Here is a 16729-nt window from a genome sequence, read left to right as displayed (position 1 = left end):
CTGACTGCAGGGCTTCTGAGGCCAGGCGGAGAGAGCGCTTTTCCTGGAGCGGAGTATTCCTGCGGTTCCCTTCGGGCGGAAAGTTGGACCGCTCTCCCCGTCCCTGGTGCCGGGCTAATGCCGGCCCACCCCCCCTCCAGTCCCCCCCAGTCCCCCATCCCAAGACTCAGCCCCAGGCAGGGGAAGAAAGTATGTGTGTGTGTGTGTGTGTGTGTGTGAGAGAGAGTCATTAAGTGTTCTTTTAGATAATTGGCCCGGCAGCCTGCAGTCTTGGGTCAGAACCGGGCGGGAGACGGATGGTTTGGGATTTCATCACCCTGTGATACAAGCTATCCGTGCTCTCCAGGGGCCCCTCGAGGGCCCAAGGATGCGCTGGAGTCTGCACTCCTGAGCAGCGCATGAAGGGCCTGGGAGTGTGTGTGTGTGTGTGTGTGTGTGTGTGTGTGTGAGTGTGTGTGAGTGTGTGTGTGAGTGTGTGTGTGAGTGTGTGTGTGAGTGTGTGTGTGAGTGTGTGTGTGAGAGTGTGTGAGGTCTCCTGGGCTGTGGGGATCACCACAGGAATAGAGGTGCAAATGGCTTATTAAACACCAAATTCAAACTCACCTGGATTCAAATAACCTCCTTGAACCCTTGCAATCTGGCTTCCGACCAAAACATAGTACAGAGACTGCCCTTGTCAAGATCACAAACAACCTCCTCCGTGCTGCAGACTCTGGACTTCTCACCATCCTCATCCTCCTCGACCTCAGCGCTGCTTTTGACACCATCTCCCACCCACTCCTTCTGGAGCGCCTAGCAACCCTGGGGGTCACCGGTACTGTGCTAGCCTAGCTAACATCCTACCTGACGGGAAGACAACAGTTTGTCAAGCTGAAACACCTTAGGTCCAGGTCAGCTGCAGTTGCAGCTGCAGAACAATAATGGTCCATTATTGTTCATCATTTACCTCCTCCCCCTTGGCCGTATCATGCGTTATCACATCAACTTCCACTGTTATGCAGACGATACGCAACTCTATATCTCAACCAGGCCCTCTGTCCCCTTGCCCCCCCCTCCTCAGCTGTCTTCATGACATTAAAACCTGGATGACTACAAACCTCCTTCAACTCAACGGCAATAAAACTGAAATCATGCTCATTGGTTCAAAATCTACATTGTCCAAAACACCCTGCTTCCTGACAACCATTGATGGTTTCCCTGTCCCCCTGTCAACACAAGTCAAAAGCCTTGGCATCATCCTGGACAATACTTTATCCTTGGTCCCCACATAAAAAACATCTCAAGGACTGCCTTTTTTCACCTCCGCAATATCTCCCGACTCCGCCCCTCACTCTCCCACACCAGTGCTGAAACTCTAATCCATGCCTTTGTCACCTCCCGGCTGGATTACTGCAACAGCATCCTCTCAGGACTCCCCACCAAACTCACCAACAAACTTCAAATTATACAAAATTCTGCTGCCCGAATCCTCACCTGCACAAAATCTCATGAACACATCACACCCATCCTAACTCAGCTACACTGGTTACCAGTTCAACAGCGCATTGATTCCAAGATCCTCCTACTCACATACAAGGCTTTGAACACCCTTGCACCCCCCTATCTCTGTTATCTTCTTCACGACTACACCCCAACTCGCCCTCTCCGCTCCTCCTCAGCTGGCCTCCTGTCTATCCCCACCACCCGACTTTCTACTATGGGTGCTCGAGCATTCAGCTCTACAGCACCCAGGCTCTGGAACTCTCTACCCATACACATGCACCATACAGAGTCACCGTCATCTTTCAAAACTCATCTGTTTACTCTTGCATACCCCTGACTGTTTCCTTCCCTTTACATGTTGTTGTGTCTATCTCTGTCTGCTGCCTGTTTGTTTGATATTAATTGTGTGTTCATTGTAAATTATTTTTAATTGGATATATTGTATCGTTTTTACCATGTTTATTTTGTATTTTGCACAATGTAAGGTGACCTTGAGTGTCCAGAAAGGCGCCACTTCAAATAAAATGTATTATTATTATTATTAAATTAGGCAGGGAGCGTTACACACACACACACACACACACACACACACATAAAAGAAGAAGAGGAAGATTATATAGGCTTTATTTCAGTTGTGGTTCACAAATGGCATTGGATTGCAAACAGGTGTGTGATTAATGGTGTTTATTTAGTGTATCCAGTTCATGAGTGTTTTTATTTTATTAACTGGATGAAATCTGGGAAATGCAGAGAACATGAAGAGGATCTTTACTCTGCAGCGGTCCTGGGCTGAAGGTTATCTTTCTCTTCGCACGGGGAGACGATGATGAAGTGAAAACATGGCTGCCTTTTACAGGATTTAAATAACGCTCATTAAAATCAGATTAAAAAACTGTCCTCAGGTCGAACGCTGCTCTGACACGGTCCGTGAAAAGCTCCAGTCAAACCCAGCCTTCCAGAGAGCGCTTTCTGTGCCAGAGCTCAGCGTAATGGTTTCGCACTAAAAGATAATTAGTCCTGGCCCTTTAAACTGCCGGCGCTGGGTTCAGTCTCTCAGCAGGAGCACATGTTGGCACTGCGGCCGGTCAGCGCTGCTATTCAGCTGATGCTTTTATCCAAAGCCACGTGCAGTTGATTAGGCTAAGCAGGGGCCAATCCCCCCTGGAGCAATGCAGGGTTAAGGGCCTTGCCCAAGGGCCCAACGGCTGTGCGGATCTTATTGTGGCCACACCAGGGTTCTTATTGTGAAACCACAAGCCTTCCACGTCCCAGTCGAGCACCGTGGCCACTAGGCTACAGGCTGTGTGAGTTCACTGAAGGCCGGAAAGGGTCTGATGGATCACCATCTCCTGTTGGCCAGGATCGTTATGTTGTCTGTAACTAAATGGCAAATCTGGATATATTATATATAGCATATTGCATATTTTCCAGCAACTAGGGCTACACAAAGCTCTTCACAATTAATTCACCTGTTCACACACACACACACACACATACACATTCACCCTTTCACACACACACACACACACACACACACACATTCACCTGTTCACACACACACACACACACACACACACATACACATTCACCCGTTCTCACACACACACACACACACACACACACATTCACCCTTTCACACACACACACACACACACACACACATTCACCCGTTCACACACACACACTTGTACACCAAGTTGCAGGAGATATTCACCAAATCTCTTCACCAGCCTATGTGGGGTTGCAGAGGATGTGAAGGAGCAAAGAGAGTCATAGGTTATGGATGAAAGACAGTGAAAGCTCCACCTCCTGAGTGAAGGCTCTTAAAAATACTGGCTGTTGACAAGTTTGATCTGCTGACAGAGCGTTTGTCTTAACCCCGGACATCGGCGAATCTACTGCCAGAGAGCGCTTAACCCTTTAAAGAGTCATGTTCTGGAATGTTTTCCGGAATCTGTGTTCTGGAACGCCATCACTTTCACTCAGCCCTCAGCTTTCGCATGTTCAGTGAATGTTCGTTTCGCCTGGTTGTGATTCTGCCCTTAAATTCCCAGGCCCTTTTTTTGTGGAGGGAATGGTAAAGCAATGGTAAACGCAACTTTGAACTGCCAGTTCAGTGTTCTGTTCTGAAGTGCTGCACCAGCATTATCGCTGAGGGTTAGCAGGGATGTCGAGGTGTGTATGTGTGTTGAGCGGACTGGAGACTGTAGGAGCTTGTTAGGAGTCAAAAGTTCACTCCAGAAAATTTGCCTCTTTCAGGAGGTCAAAGGGGAAAGGTCATTCGAGGCTGAGTGAAACTAAGCTAAGTTAATCTTAGCAAGTATTTTAGTCTTATACTTAAAATATTAACTTATTCTTAAAATATTAACTTTTGCTAAATAAGACTGAACTTTTCTTCCCTCATAGGTAAATCCTGAAATGAGTCTCAAACTCCTCTCACTGGCAATTGGCAAACATAATAAAAATCTGATTTGAAGTCTAATTTAAGACTAAAATTCTTGTTGAGACATGAGGTTTATTTTCTGGTTTTGCAGTGCGGGACAGACAGGTGAGGACGGCTGGTTCTTCCATAATGTCCGTCATTGTGGCATACTTGTCATCACCAGGGGCGTGTTAAGGTGCGGCTCTCCAGGTGTGCAGTCCTGTCAGTCACTGACTGAGCGCTGTAACATACCTGAGAGGGTATTACAGTGAGGTGTGTTTCAGTGGTTAGAGCAGGCACGGTCGCAGGTGAGATGCTTTTTCCGCTCTCTGCTTTAGCCAGGTAGCCAGGTTGTCAACATCTGTGTTAGAAATTCCAAGAGCCTCCGGGAAATTCCCCAGCCTGAGAAGTGACTTTCTTCCTTCGACTCGTAACTTTTTTTTGCAGCATTCCACAGTTTGAATCTGTCACAGGAAGCAGTGTGACGTCACAGGAAGCAGTGTGACGTCACAGGAAGTAGTGCGACGTCACAGGAAGCTGTGTGATGTCACAGGAAGCTGCGTGCCGCACGGCCAGACTGTGAAGCTTGGATGCTTCAGTTGTGCTTCAGGCAGAAGCCCGGTTCTGCACGGGAATGTCCAGTTTATCATTATTTCTACAGGTCCGGTTTGTGGTCCTGACCGGACAAAATTAATGTCCGGTCTGAACGGCTGAGTGGTGTCCAGTTTACACAACTTCTAAATCTGAAGTAAAGTGAAGTAAACACAGCAATGGCAGACTCTGCAGTTAGGGCTCCCGCCTTAACCTGAGCATTTGGAGAATTTAAAAGGATTTTACAATTGTTTGTCCTTTTGATGTCCATCACTGTGCCCTTTCCCTATTGGTCGATGTGTCAGAAACTCTTCACTTGGTTGTAAATGGAGAAAGTGGATGAACTGGCTGTGTGAAGCATGTGGTTGATAAACAGATGACTGAGTGTTAAGAGCCGTGGTGTAATTGGTTATGAAAGGCATTCGTCACACTCATTCCTGGTACATTTCAGTGAATTTCACAGGAAGTGAAACAGGCTCATTGTCTTCTGTCTCTTCACTGCTGATAACACACTGCTGCAAAAAATGGCTGTCTTGACAAGCGTTTTTACTCTTTAGATAAAAAATATTACCTTGTTTTAAGTTCCTGTTTGCTTGAAGTGAAATTTTCACCCTATTGGCAAATCTTGAAATGAGTCAAACTCTCTCAACCCATTGGCAAGTTTTGCCTCATTTAGCAAAAAAATAGAAAGAAGATTTTAAGTCTAAATATAAGTCCAAGATACTTAAGACTGACTTTTTGTTTTTCACGGTATCTACAGCTTCTTCTCTTGATTAGACTGCTCCTGTGGTGAGCTGCTTGTTCTTATCAGTCCACTGTGGGCGCAGGTGATCTCTGCGCACATCTTTGTTTGGTTTTCGGGGCTGTTTTGGTCTGCAGTTTGAGACGTTATAGTGGCTGAGCGCTCAAATCTGTTTTTAATCAAACTCCTAAACTGCCACAAGACGTGCATGGAGCATATTTCCACAACTGTGTAACCTTTTTTAAAATAAAGCGCCTGTTTTTCTCTGCGCTCATGTATGTTCTCTCTACACAGACTTCTCTTTTATTTATTTGAGTATTTGGTTTCCTCCTCAATCTAATTAAAGCGAACGCTTCAAACACCGGCGAGGACTTCCAGATTTTTTTTTTTGTGGGGGGGGGGGGGGGGTATTTATCTGAAAGAGAGGGGGTGGGCATTTATCTGAAAGAGGGGGGGGGGGATATATCTGAAGGGGGGGTGCTTGAACATAATTTAAAACCAGGCTTTACCTCAGGGGAGTGGGCAGGGGGCAGGCCTGTCCCTGTGCTGGTTTGGTCAGAAACTCCGAGCGCTGGAAACTGTACTTCCCTCTCAGACTTTCAGCACCTGTCCCTGGTTATGGGCGAGCGCTGTTCTGGACGTCGCTCTGGATAAGAGCGTCTGCCTAATGCCTAATCGATAAAGACAAAACGGTTTTTTTTTTGGATGCTGGGGAGAGAATGTTGAAGGTGCCTTTAGAACCCCCTTCAGCGGACACTGAACCTTCTCTGGAACCCAAACCCCAAACCCCTGACCCTTCCTCTGTAACCCAAACCTGACCCTTCTTCTGTAACCCAAACCTGACCCTTCCTCTGTAACCCAAACCTGACCCTTCCTCTGGAACCCAAACCTGACCCTTCCTCTGGAACCCAAACCCCAAACCCCTGACCCTTCCTCTGTAACCCAAACCTGTCCCTTCCTCTGGAACCCAAACCCCAAACCCCTGACCCTTCCTCTGTAACCCAAACCTGACCCTTCCTCTGTAACCCAAACCCCAAACCCCTGACCCTTCCTCTGTAACCCAAACCTGACCCTTCCTCTGTAACCCAAACCTGACCCTTCCTCTGGAACCCAAACCTGACCCTTCCTCTGGAACCCAAACCCCAAACCCCTGACCCTTCCTCTGTAACCCAAACCTGTCCCTTCCTCTGGAACCCAAACCCCAAACCCCTGACCCTTCCTCTGTAACCCAAACCTGACCCTTCCTCTGTAACCCAAACCCCAAACCCCTGACCCTTCCTCTGTAACCCAAACCTGACCCTTCCTCTGTAACCCAAACCCCAAACCCCTGACCCTTCCTCTGTAACCCAAACCTGACCCTTCCTCTGTAACCCAAACCCCAAACCCCTGACCCTTCCTCTGTAACCCAAACCTGACCCTTCCTCTGTAACCCAAACCCCAAACCCCAAACCCCTGACCCTTCCTCTGTAACCCAAACCTGACCCTTCCTCTGTAACCCAAACCTGACCCTTCCTCTGTAACCCAAACCTGACCCTTCCTCTGTAACCCAAACCCCTGACCCTTCCTCTGTAACCCAAACCCCTGACCCTTCCTCTGTAACCCAAACCCCTGACCCTTCCTCTGTAACCCAAACCCCAAACCCCTGACCCTTCCTCTGTAACCCAAACCTGACCCTTCCTCTAACCCAAACCCCAAACCCCTGACCCTTCCTCTGTAACCCAAACCTGACCCTTCCTCTGGAACCCAAACCTGACCCTTCCTCTGTAACCCAAACCCCTGACCCTTCCTCTGTAACCCAAACCCCTGACCCTTCCTCTGTAACCCAAACCCCTGACCCTTCCTCTGTAACCCAAACCTGACCCTTCCTCTGTAACCCAAACCCCAAACCCCTGACCCTTCCTCTGTAACCCAAACCTGACCCTTCCTCTGTAACCCAAACCTTCCTCTGTAACCCAAACCTGACCCTTCCTCTGTAACCCAAACCCCAAACCCCTGACCCTTCCTCTGTAACCCAAACCTGACCCTTCCTCTGTAACCCAAACCGGACCCTTCCTCTGTAACCCAAACCTGACCCTTCCTCTGTAACCCAAACCCCAAACCCCAAACCCCTGACCCTTCCTCTGTAACCCAAACCTGACCCTTCCTCTGTAACCCAAACCTGACCCTTCCTCTGTAACCCAAACCTGACCCTTCCTCTGTAACCCAAACCCCTGACCCTTCCTCTGTAACCCAAACCCCTGACCCTTCCTCTGTAACCCAAACCCCTGACCCTTCCTCTGTAACCCAAACCCCAAACCCCTGACCCTTCCTCTGTAACCCAAACCTGACCCTTCCTCTGTAACCCAAACCTGACCCTTCCTCTGTAACCCAAACCCCTGACCCTTCCTCTGTAACCCAAACCCCTGACCCTTCCTCTGTAACCCACACCCCTGACCCTTCCTCTGTAACCCAAACCTGACCCTTCCTCTGTAACCCAAACCCCTGACCCTTCCTCTGTAACCCAAACCCCTGACCCTTCCTCTGTAACCCACACCCCTGACCCTTCCTCTGTAACCCAAACCCCAAACCCCTGACCCTTCCTCTGTAACCCAAACCTGACCCTTCCTCTGTAACCCAAACCCCTGACCCTTCCTCTGTAACCCAAACCCCTGACCCTTCCTCTGTAACCCAAACCCCTGACCCTTCCTCTGGAAACCAGCACTTCCGACAGTCACTCAAACTGTGCGGGAAATAAATATTCATTCAGTCCCAGGACTGTCATGCCTCTTCTGTGAATAAATGATGGACGTTAATTGGACAGGTCTCTCTCTCTCCCTTTCTCTCTCTCCGTCTCTCCCCTTCTCTCTCTCCCTCACTCTCCCTCACTCTCCCTCACTCTCCCTCACTCTCCCTCACTCTCTCCCTCTCTCCCTCGCTCCCCGCTCATTAAAATGGCGGTCTGTCTGCTGGCTTCCTTGTGGCACGGGGCTCAAAGGCCCGGCCCTGTTTATGAGACGGACCTTGTTGTTCTAACCCAGCCGCTCGGATTAAATTACCGCTCGTAAGCTGCCTCCGAGACCAGGGTTAGTCGTGTCGTTGCGGTGGAGATACCATCTGAATCTGTTTCGGGGGGAGGTATCATTTTTACGCTGGTAGCTGATAAAATCTTACTGTGCAGAAACAGCCAGAACGTGCTAAACACTCCATACTCCATTTAGTTGTCATGGTGAAGAGGCTGTTTGTACTGTTGTCATGGTGAAGAGGCTGTTTGTACTGTTGTCATGGTGAAGAGGCTGTCTGTACTGTTGTCATGGTGAAGAGGCTCTGTACTATTGTCATGGTGAAGAGGCTGTCTGTACTGTTGTCATGGTGAAGAGGCTCTGTACTGTTGTCATGGTGAAGAGGCTGTCTGTACTGTTGTCATGTTGAAGAGGCTGTCTACTGTTGCCATGGTGAAGAGGCTCTGTACTGTTGTCATGGTGAAGAGGCTGTCTGTACTGTTGTCATGGTGAAGAGGCTCTGTACTATTGTCATGGTGAAGAGGCTATCTGTACTGTTGTTATGGTGAAGGGGCTCTGTACTGTTGTCATGGTGAAGGGGCTGTCTGTACTGTTGTTATGGTGAAGGGGCTCTGTACTGTTGTCATGGTGAAGGGGCTGTCTGTACTGTTGTTATGGTGAAGGGGCTCTGTACTGTTGTCATGGTGACGGGGCTGTCTGTACAGCTGTGAGTGTCTTCAGTCTGTCACTCGGTAAGTGCACCATGTGACTTGCCAGGTGCCAAAGGATGTCTTGGAAGTATGGTCTTGTAGAGATGTGGAGATCTCCAGCTAACTGGCATGTCCTCAAGACCTGGCTGAAGACATTTTTTAACATAATATGCACGTCAGTTGGCCACAAATTTCCTAGATTACAAAAAAACAGTGTAGTGAAATATTTTCTAAATGATTCTTCATTATATCTGTACTGAATGTCCCTTGCATTTGCAGGGTAAGTTTCTGCGCAGTAGAATATGTGGTTCTGATTCAGACTCGTGTCCCGTGCAGGGGACAGAACTTGCTGGTCTTCAGCAGGGTATTCTTTCACAGGGGACCTGGCTGTTCTCCCGCAGATCTGATAAAGATTTAGGCCTTTTCACCCTCACAGCGCGGGGTTCTGAAGAGCGTTCCCAGTTGGGAATGTGAAAGTATGACCACAGACGCCACTTTACAGAGGCACTGCGGAGATCTGCTGTGAGTCATTTAAACTCTAACAGGAACGCTGTCAGAACTCATACCACACTGATACTCACACACCCCCACACAGCCCCACACACCCCCACACTACCCCCACACACCCCCACACACCCTCACACAGCCCCACACAGCCCCCACACAGCCCCCACACAGCCCCACACAGCCTCACACAGCCCCACACACCCTCACACACCCCCACACACCCTCACACACCCCCACACACCCCCACACAGCCCCACACAGCCCCACACAGCCCCACACTACCCCCACACAGCCCCACACTACCCCCACACACCCTCACACAGCCCCACACACCCTCACACAGCCCCACACACCCCCACACAGCCCCACACTACCCCCACACACCCCCACACACCCTCACACAGCCCCACACACCCTCACACAGCCCCACACAGCCCCACACAGCCCCACACAGCCTCACACACCCTCACACAGCCCCACACTACCCCCACACAGCCCCACACACCCTCACACCCTCACACACCCTCACACAGCCCCACACAGCTTCACACAGCCCCACACACCCTCACACACCCCCACACACCCCCACACACCCCCACACACCCTCACACACCCCCACACACCCCCACACACCCTCACACAGCCTCACACAGCCTCACACAGCCCCACACACCACACACAGCCCCACACACCCTCACACACCCCCACACAGCCTCACACAGATACTGAGGCACAGCCTCACACATGTTCCGCACTGACAGTAGCGATTTCTGTGAATCGGGCTTTTGTTCTAATTCTCGAACCGAATCTCCGTAGAGACGGTGAGAAACGAAGACCAACCCCTCCGTTAGGAGAGAGAGAGAGAAAGAGAGGGAGAGGGAGGGAGATAGAGAGAGAGAGAGAGAAGAGCCTCTGGGTGGCATCTGCTCTTAATTACCCGTGTTTCTGCGATCGCTCCTTCCCCTGGTCAGGGGTGGAAGGACATGCTGCTGCCTGCTCTCCTCTGTTGTCATGACGCTTAACCCTCTGAGGAGTGCGCATGATTATTTATTTAAGTTTCTCTTCATAATTCCAAGTCCGTGTTCCAGAACGCCGTTGCTAAGTTGCCAGCACTGATTGTGACATCGGTGTCCAGTAAAGAACATTCTAATCGCATATTTGTGACCTCACACCTTAAGGGTTAACCCCCCCACTATGATCGCAATCAGCACTCACAGTGATGGGGGGGGCCAAGAAAACAAACAACCACAAATAAAACTTTCCATTGTTTCCTGCCAAATTCCCACCGACAGCTCACAGACCAGAGATGAGTTGGGAACGCTTTCATGTCCCCGAATGTTTGGGACAGCCAACAGTGTTCCAGCATGTTCCAGCCTACGTCTGTTCGATTACATTCGAGCCGTGCCGATTAAACCTGAATCTCTCTCTCCCGTGTGACTAACACGAGACTCATAAGGTCGCTGTAACTCAGAGATACGCTACCTTGGAAAGATGTTAACGTGCTGTTCTGCAGAGCTGTATAATCCTGTGCACTGTGTCGGGAGCAAATCGCAGATTTTCTTGGCTTGTTTTTGAGTGAAACCGATTTGTGTTGGGACACCTCTGGGATTGTTTACGGTACTTAAGAGTGAAGACGGCGTAAACGGTGCTTACGCCAGGATTTCAGCGTGAATGCCGTCGCGCACGAGGAACTCGACGCAGACACAATGACCTTCTGCGGCGGCGTGGAGGGTCCCGTGTGGTGGTCACGTTCTCCCGCTGGCGTTCAGGGTCTGTCACGTCAGGAGAAGGTTGTGCGCGTCTGAGTGAGCTGGCCTGGCCTGGCCTGCCTGCCGAAGATGAAGGGATTATACGTGCAACTTCTGCAAAAAAAATAAAAATGGAAAAGTCGCCGTGGTCCAGAGGTCATGTGATGCTGAAGAATGCTTTAATCTCTGCCAGCGAGCCCCCTGATTGGACGACGCCTCCCCTAAAGCAGGCAGCCGTTTGGCACAGGCGCTCAGCACTCTGTCCCCCTTTCCTTCACTCGTCTCCTCCTGCGTGGAAGTATGGGGGGAGGACACCAGTGAAGGACAGGAGAGGGGGCCCCCATGATGTGTGTAAACCAGGAAGAGGGGCCATGGAGACCGCTGGGTTACGGGGTTTCGGCCTCCAGACGAGAGCCTCACTCACAGCCGCTCCGAAGGGAACGGAGTGGAGGGCGGGGAGGTACCGGCAGAGGAAGGCGGGAGAAGCCCTAAAATAAGCCGCAGCACTCAAACCTGGCACTGTCTCCATTCCGCAGAGAGCTGGCTTTCATCACCGCCCTGATTGGCCGAGCCGCAGAGACCCGCTCTGATTGGCCGAGCCGCAGAGACCCGCTCTGATTGGCCGAGCCACAGAGACCCGCTCTGATTGGCCGAGCAGGCGCTCGTCCTTGGCCAGGTTGGGTCAGGTGCTTCCATCCCATTGGCCCGTCAGGGTGCAGGCAGACAGCTCATCTGGTCAGGGTGCAGGCAGACAGCTCATCTGGTCAGGGTGCAGGCAGACAGCTCATCTGGTCAGGGTCTGGGCTGATGTTTCTGGAAGAAATAATGAATGGATCTGTACTTGTTTGATCCTCAGTATGGGGCACTTTATTCTTTATTATTTTAATATGTTTTTGCGACAGAAGCAGCTGAAATCCCCTAAAAGAAAACTGCAAAGAATTTTGTGGACCATATGAATAACACACATACACACACACACACACACACTCACGCACACACACATGCATACACACACACTCTCTCACACACACATGCATACACACACACTCTCTCACACACACACACGCACACACACATGCTCGCTCACACACACACACACTCTCTCACACACACACACACATGCATACACACACACTCTCTCACACTCTCTCACACACTCACACACACACACACACACACACACACACACACACACACAATGCGCCTTGGGGCCTCCGTGCAGCCTGATTTAGCATGTGAAGTGAAGTCACCAAAGCTTGTGTTGTTTATGCACCTGTCCAATTCTGGCAATTCTCCAAATACCTCAGATCCTTGATTGCAATTTGGGCTGATCAAATTAGTTAGTTCAGCGTACTAAATATCCACTTCCAATTCATTTAGATTAGGTATTTGACGAATCCAACAGAATATGAATGAATACCACAATCCTAAAGGGAAAATAAAGAAAGTATTTATGTAGGCTATATTTCCCCGTTAAATGCAAATTGTATCAGCATATGAAATCTGAGCCTGCGTCTTTACTGAAGCACAATAGTCCCGTTTAAAACTGTGACAGTGATATAATCGATCGTGACAGTGATATGGTTTTACCGCATATTATCTTCCGCTGGAGTGTTGAGCGTTTTTCCAGGCCGCATATTTCAGCGTTTATAACGGCCTCTCTTCACGGAGGGGCGCGTTAACCGTGTGCTTACCGAGTTTAAATACGCATAACTTCGATACCAACAGTGTCGCGGAGACTGCACTCGGTCCGCAGGTTCCTGTCCTCGCGGCATTACGGCGGGAAGGGGGGGGCTCTTTGATGTGCCTCGCGCGCTGAACGGGAAAACAGACCAGATTTTTTTCCGGACATAGACAAAGTACATTCCTTCAAAACGCATTGCTAATAAAAATCTGCGATGTATTTTATTACTGAAAGACATACTACAGGGTTAAGAGTGATATCCAAAGGGAATATAAAAATATTTGGTACTACTGTCCAGCAATGATGAACTATTACATTTAAAAAAATATATGCATGACCTGTTTGACTGCTTTGTAAACTTTTTATACGCCAGACATAACTACATAAAACATTTATACAGCCACTGTGATGATTTTTGTGAAATATGAGTAGTTGAATTACATTATTGTGCCGTAAAATAAGAAATGCTAGCACTACAGCACTGTAGACTGGAGAATCGTCAAGCGTGTTGGCTGCTTGGTATCCGTTGTTGTTTTTTCTCTAAATGACTTGGGCTTTTCCCCCAATCCATTTCTTTCCACACTGTATGGTCATTGAGCTTCGCGCTAACTTGGAAACCTCCCCCTGGAACCAATTAGTTGATTGACAGGCTTGGTTTACACAAACATTATGCTTCTCTGCTGTCGGAGACAAAATGGCCACCACCGTGTTCCAAAGCTAGTCTTCCAGAGCTGCCTCAGCCAAGTAAAATATTATTGAAGAAGCTTGAAGAAGTTGCATCTGCATATCAACATTTGTTTTTCATTTCAAGAGCTCAGAATATGAACCACAGCAACAACAAGAAAAAATAACAAGAAAAGGTGAATTCCGTGTTGGTCGGCCTGTAGCATAGTGGTTAGGGTAAAGGACTGGGACACGCAAGGTCAGTGGTTCTAATCCCGCTGTAGCCACAATAAGATCTGCACAGCCGTTGGGCCCTTGAGCAAGGCCCTTAACCCTGCATTGCTCCAGTGGAGGATTGTCTCCTGCTTAGTCTAATCAAATGTACGTCGCTCTGGATAAGAGCGTCTGCTAAATGCCAATAATGTAATGTAATGTAATGTAATGGTTATTTCAGCCTGGTCAACAAGACAAAAAAATTAAACAATCTGTTTCCTACAAAAGCAGAATCTGTTTTCTGATTCTATTGCAGTGTGTTTCTTATTTATCGTATGTTTCTTAAGACACAGTTTTACGGCATTGCTTTGACCTCAGGTGCCTCTTAGTAGTGTTATCTTCTCGAGGGGGTTAGACCTGCCTCAGGTGACAGTTGGACTTGTGTCTGGGATTGGACCTTTAGTGTGTGATGAGCAATGAGACCCCAAACTGAGCACTTTTATTTGAATTTGAATCATTATATTATATTACATAACACTGATTATTCTGACGCCTTCATCCAAAGTGACTTCTAGTTGATTAGGCTAAACAAGGGCCTTCCAGGTTCCAGTCATGCACCTTAGCCATGAGGCTAAAAGCACATTAGTCACTAGGCTACAGGCACCGTAGCCTCTAAACCAGATTTCCAGATCAGTTTTTTCTGCTTTCAGCTGCATGGGCAGCACGTTGTGCTGCAGATCTGTATGAAATGCACGACACAAATAAAGTTTGTTATGAAAACGGCGTTCTCCAGCGCTGAGGCAGGTGTGTCTCCCCGGCAGCGGGGCCTGGAGGGGCACTTGACCCGCGGGCGCTGGGCCCTGCCAGGCTCTACTCGGGGACGTCTGGGCGCTGAAAGGGATCTCTGACGGATCTCTTTGTTCTGCAATCAGGCCGAAGGGGCCTGCCGGCTGAGGGCCGCCATTGTGCCCACGTCCAAATAAATCCCCCGTCAGGATCATCCGTTACCACTGCTGAAACACAAGATGGCTGCCATTGTTCCCTTCCTAAGTGCCCCCTCTCTCTCTCCCCCTCTCCCTCTCTTCCCCTCCCCATCTCCCTCTCTTTCCCCCTCCCTCCCTCTCTCCCTCTTCCTCTTTTCTTCCACATCCCCCTCTCTCCCTCTCTCTTTCCTTCCACATCCCCCTCTCTCCCTCTCTCTTTCCTTCCACACCCCCCTCTTTCCCTTCCTAAGTGCCCCCTATCTCTCTCCCCCTCTCCCTCTCTCTCTCTTCCCCTCCCCATCTCCCTCTCTTTCCCCCTCCCTCCCTCCCTCCCTCCCTCTCCCTCTTTTCTTCCACATCCCCCTCTCTCTCTCTCTCTCTCTCTCTCTCTCTCTCTCCACCCCTTTCTCTTCCTCTCCTGGCTCAGAGCTTTCAGTTTCTGTTCTGGCTGATTCAGTTACTTAAAGCAAAAAAAAGGAGGTATTTTTGGAGATGCTCCCCTGCGGTGGGTGAGGGGGGGGGGGGGGGGGGGTGTGCGTTATCAGGGCCTGTTGATTACAGGAGCTATTTCTGCTCCCAAGCCACTGCTCAACTGCAGCTTTTTATTGACAAAAATGACTCCATCAGACAAGCCTTCTAAAACCAGGTTTACATTGGTAATTGACTGTTTTTTGTTGTGTGTCATATACTGTATTCAGTCATCTAGAAATACACAGCAATTTGAGTCTATGATGAGCAGTCCTATATTCTGAGGGCCCCTGGGAGTCGAGTAAGGGCCCCTGGAATTGTTCTAATTCCCCCACCCTTACGGCGTCTGGCCCTCAGATCTCGGGGTATGCAGGCCTGCTCTTCACAGCTGTGCTGTTGTGTGATGTCTGTACGGGCTGCACTGTAATGAGACCGCTTCATCTCCACCCCTGAAAAGTGGACAAACTGGAGTGTTGCTGCTCTCACTGAGGACCGTCCTGCTGGGACATCTCCCTCCCAGGGGAGTCACACGGCGTGACACAAACATTCCCGTGTCGGAGCAACAGCTTTAGCAGTCCAGCCTGTACACCTGGGCACCCGTTCACCTGGGCACCTGTACACCTGGATGCAGAGAGGAAAACTCCACCCCTGTTTCTGTAGATTTTAAAGGAGAGATTGTGCTCAGTAGTGTGGTTTGGTCTTGTTCTCAGTCTCGCTGGGGTTGTGACCTCAGTAAGCTTGGTTTCGGGCCATAACCGCTGTAGGAGGGAAACGGTCTCATCCCCGTTTCAGACGGAGGGTTATCCTGGCTCCACATCTTTATTTCTGTCTCGGACACTGAAATCAGACTTCCTGTCTCCAAGTATGACATCATCTTCTACAAAAGGCCATTTCCTGCTGAGCTGCAGTGATGATGAACGTCCTGCTCGTCATGTGACCCGGGTGTGGTGTCAGGGCTCAGCTTCCTGCAGTCGCCCTGCTGAAACTTACCGGGTTCCTGCTGTGAAAAACAAATCTCTTCATTATTTGAAAGTTACCAAGTTCCAAGAAAGGCGTTTATTATTATTATTATTATTATTATTATTATTATTATTTATTTATTGATTTGATTTACTTCCTGGACCAGTGAGGACTGAAGGAATGACTGAACCACCATGCAACCTGATTCTTTATAGATCAATAATCCAGATTGTTGATTATTAGTTAATGCCTCAGCCTGAGCTGGTTGCCAGATGAGAGCAGCTATGCGGAGTCATGTTTATTCCAAACTTTTAACCTATGTGGAATTCTGCATGTTGGAACACTGCTTCAAAAACCTCTTTCAAATTACGCCAAACACATTTATATTTGGCCCGGTGCCATGAAATGATCAAACGGCGCTTTAAAATCGGATGTTATCTCACACACGGGATGAGTAGATGAAACCGTGAGATTAACCAGACTGCGTCGGGGCAGAGAATTGATAAATGTATCACAAATCTCAAAAAAATGAGATGTTTAGCATTTTGCTAAACACAGGAAGTGGCCTAATGAATGAA

This window comes from Conger conger, chromosome 12 (genome assembly GCF_963514075.1).
Source record: "Conger conger chromosome 12, fConCon1.1, whole genome shotgun sequence".
NCBI classification, from domain to species: Eukaryota; Metazoa; Chordata; class Actinopteri; order Anguilliformes; family Congridae; genus Conger; species Conger conger.
This window is presented reverse-complemented; position numbering follows the sequence as displayed.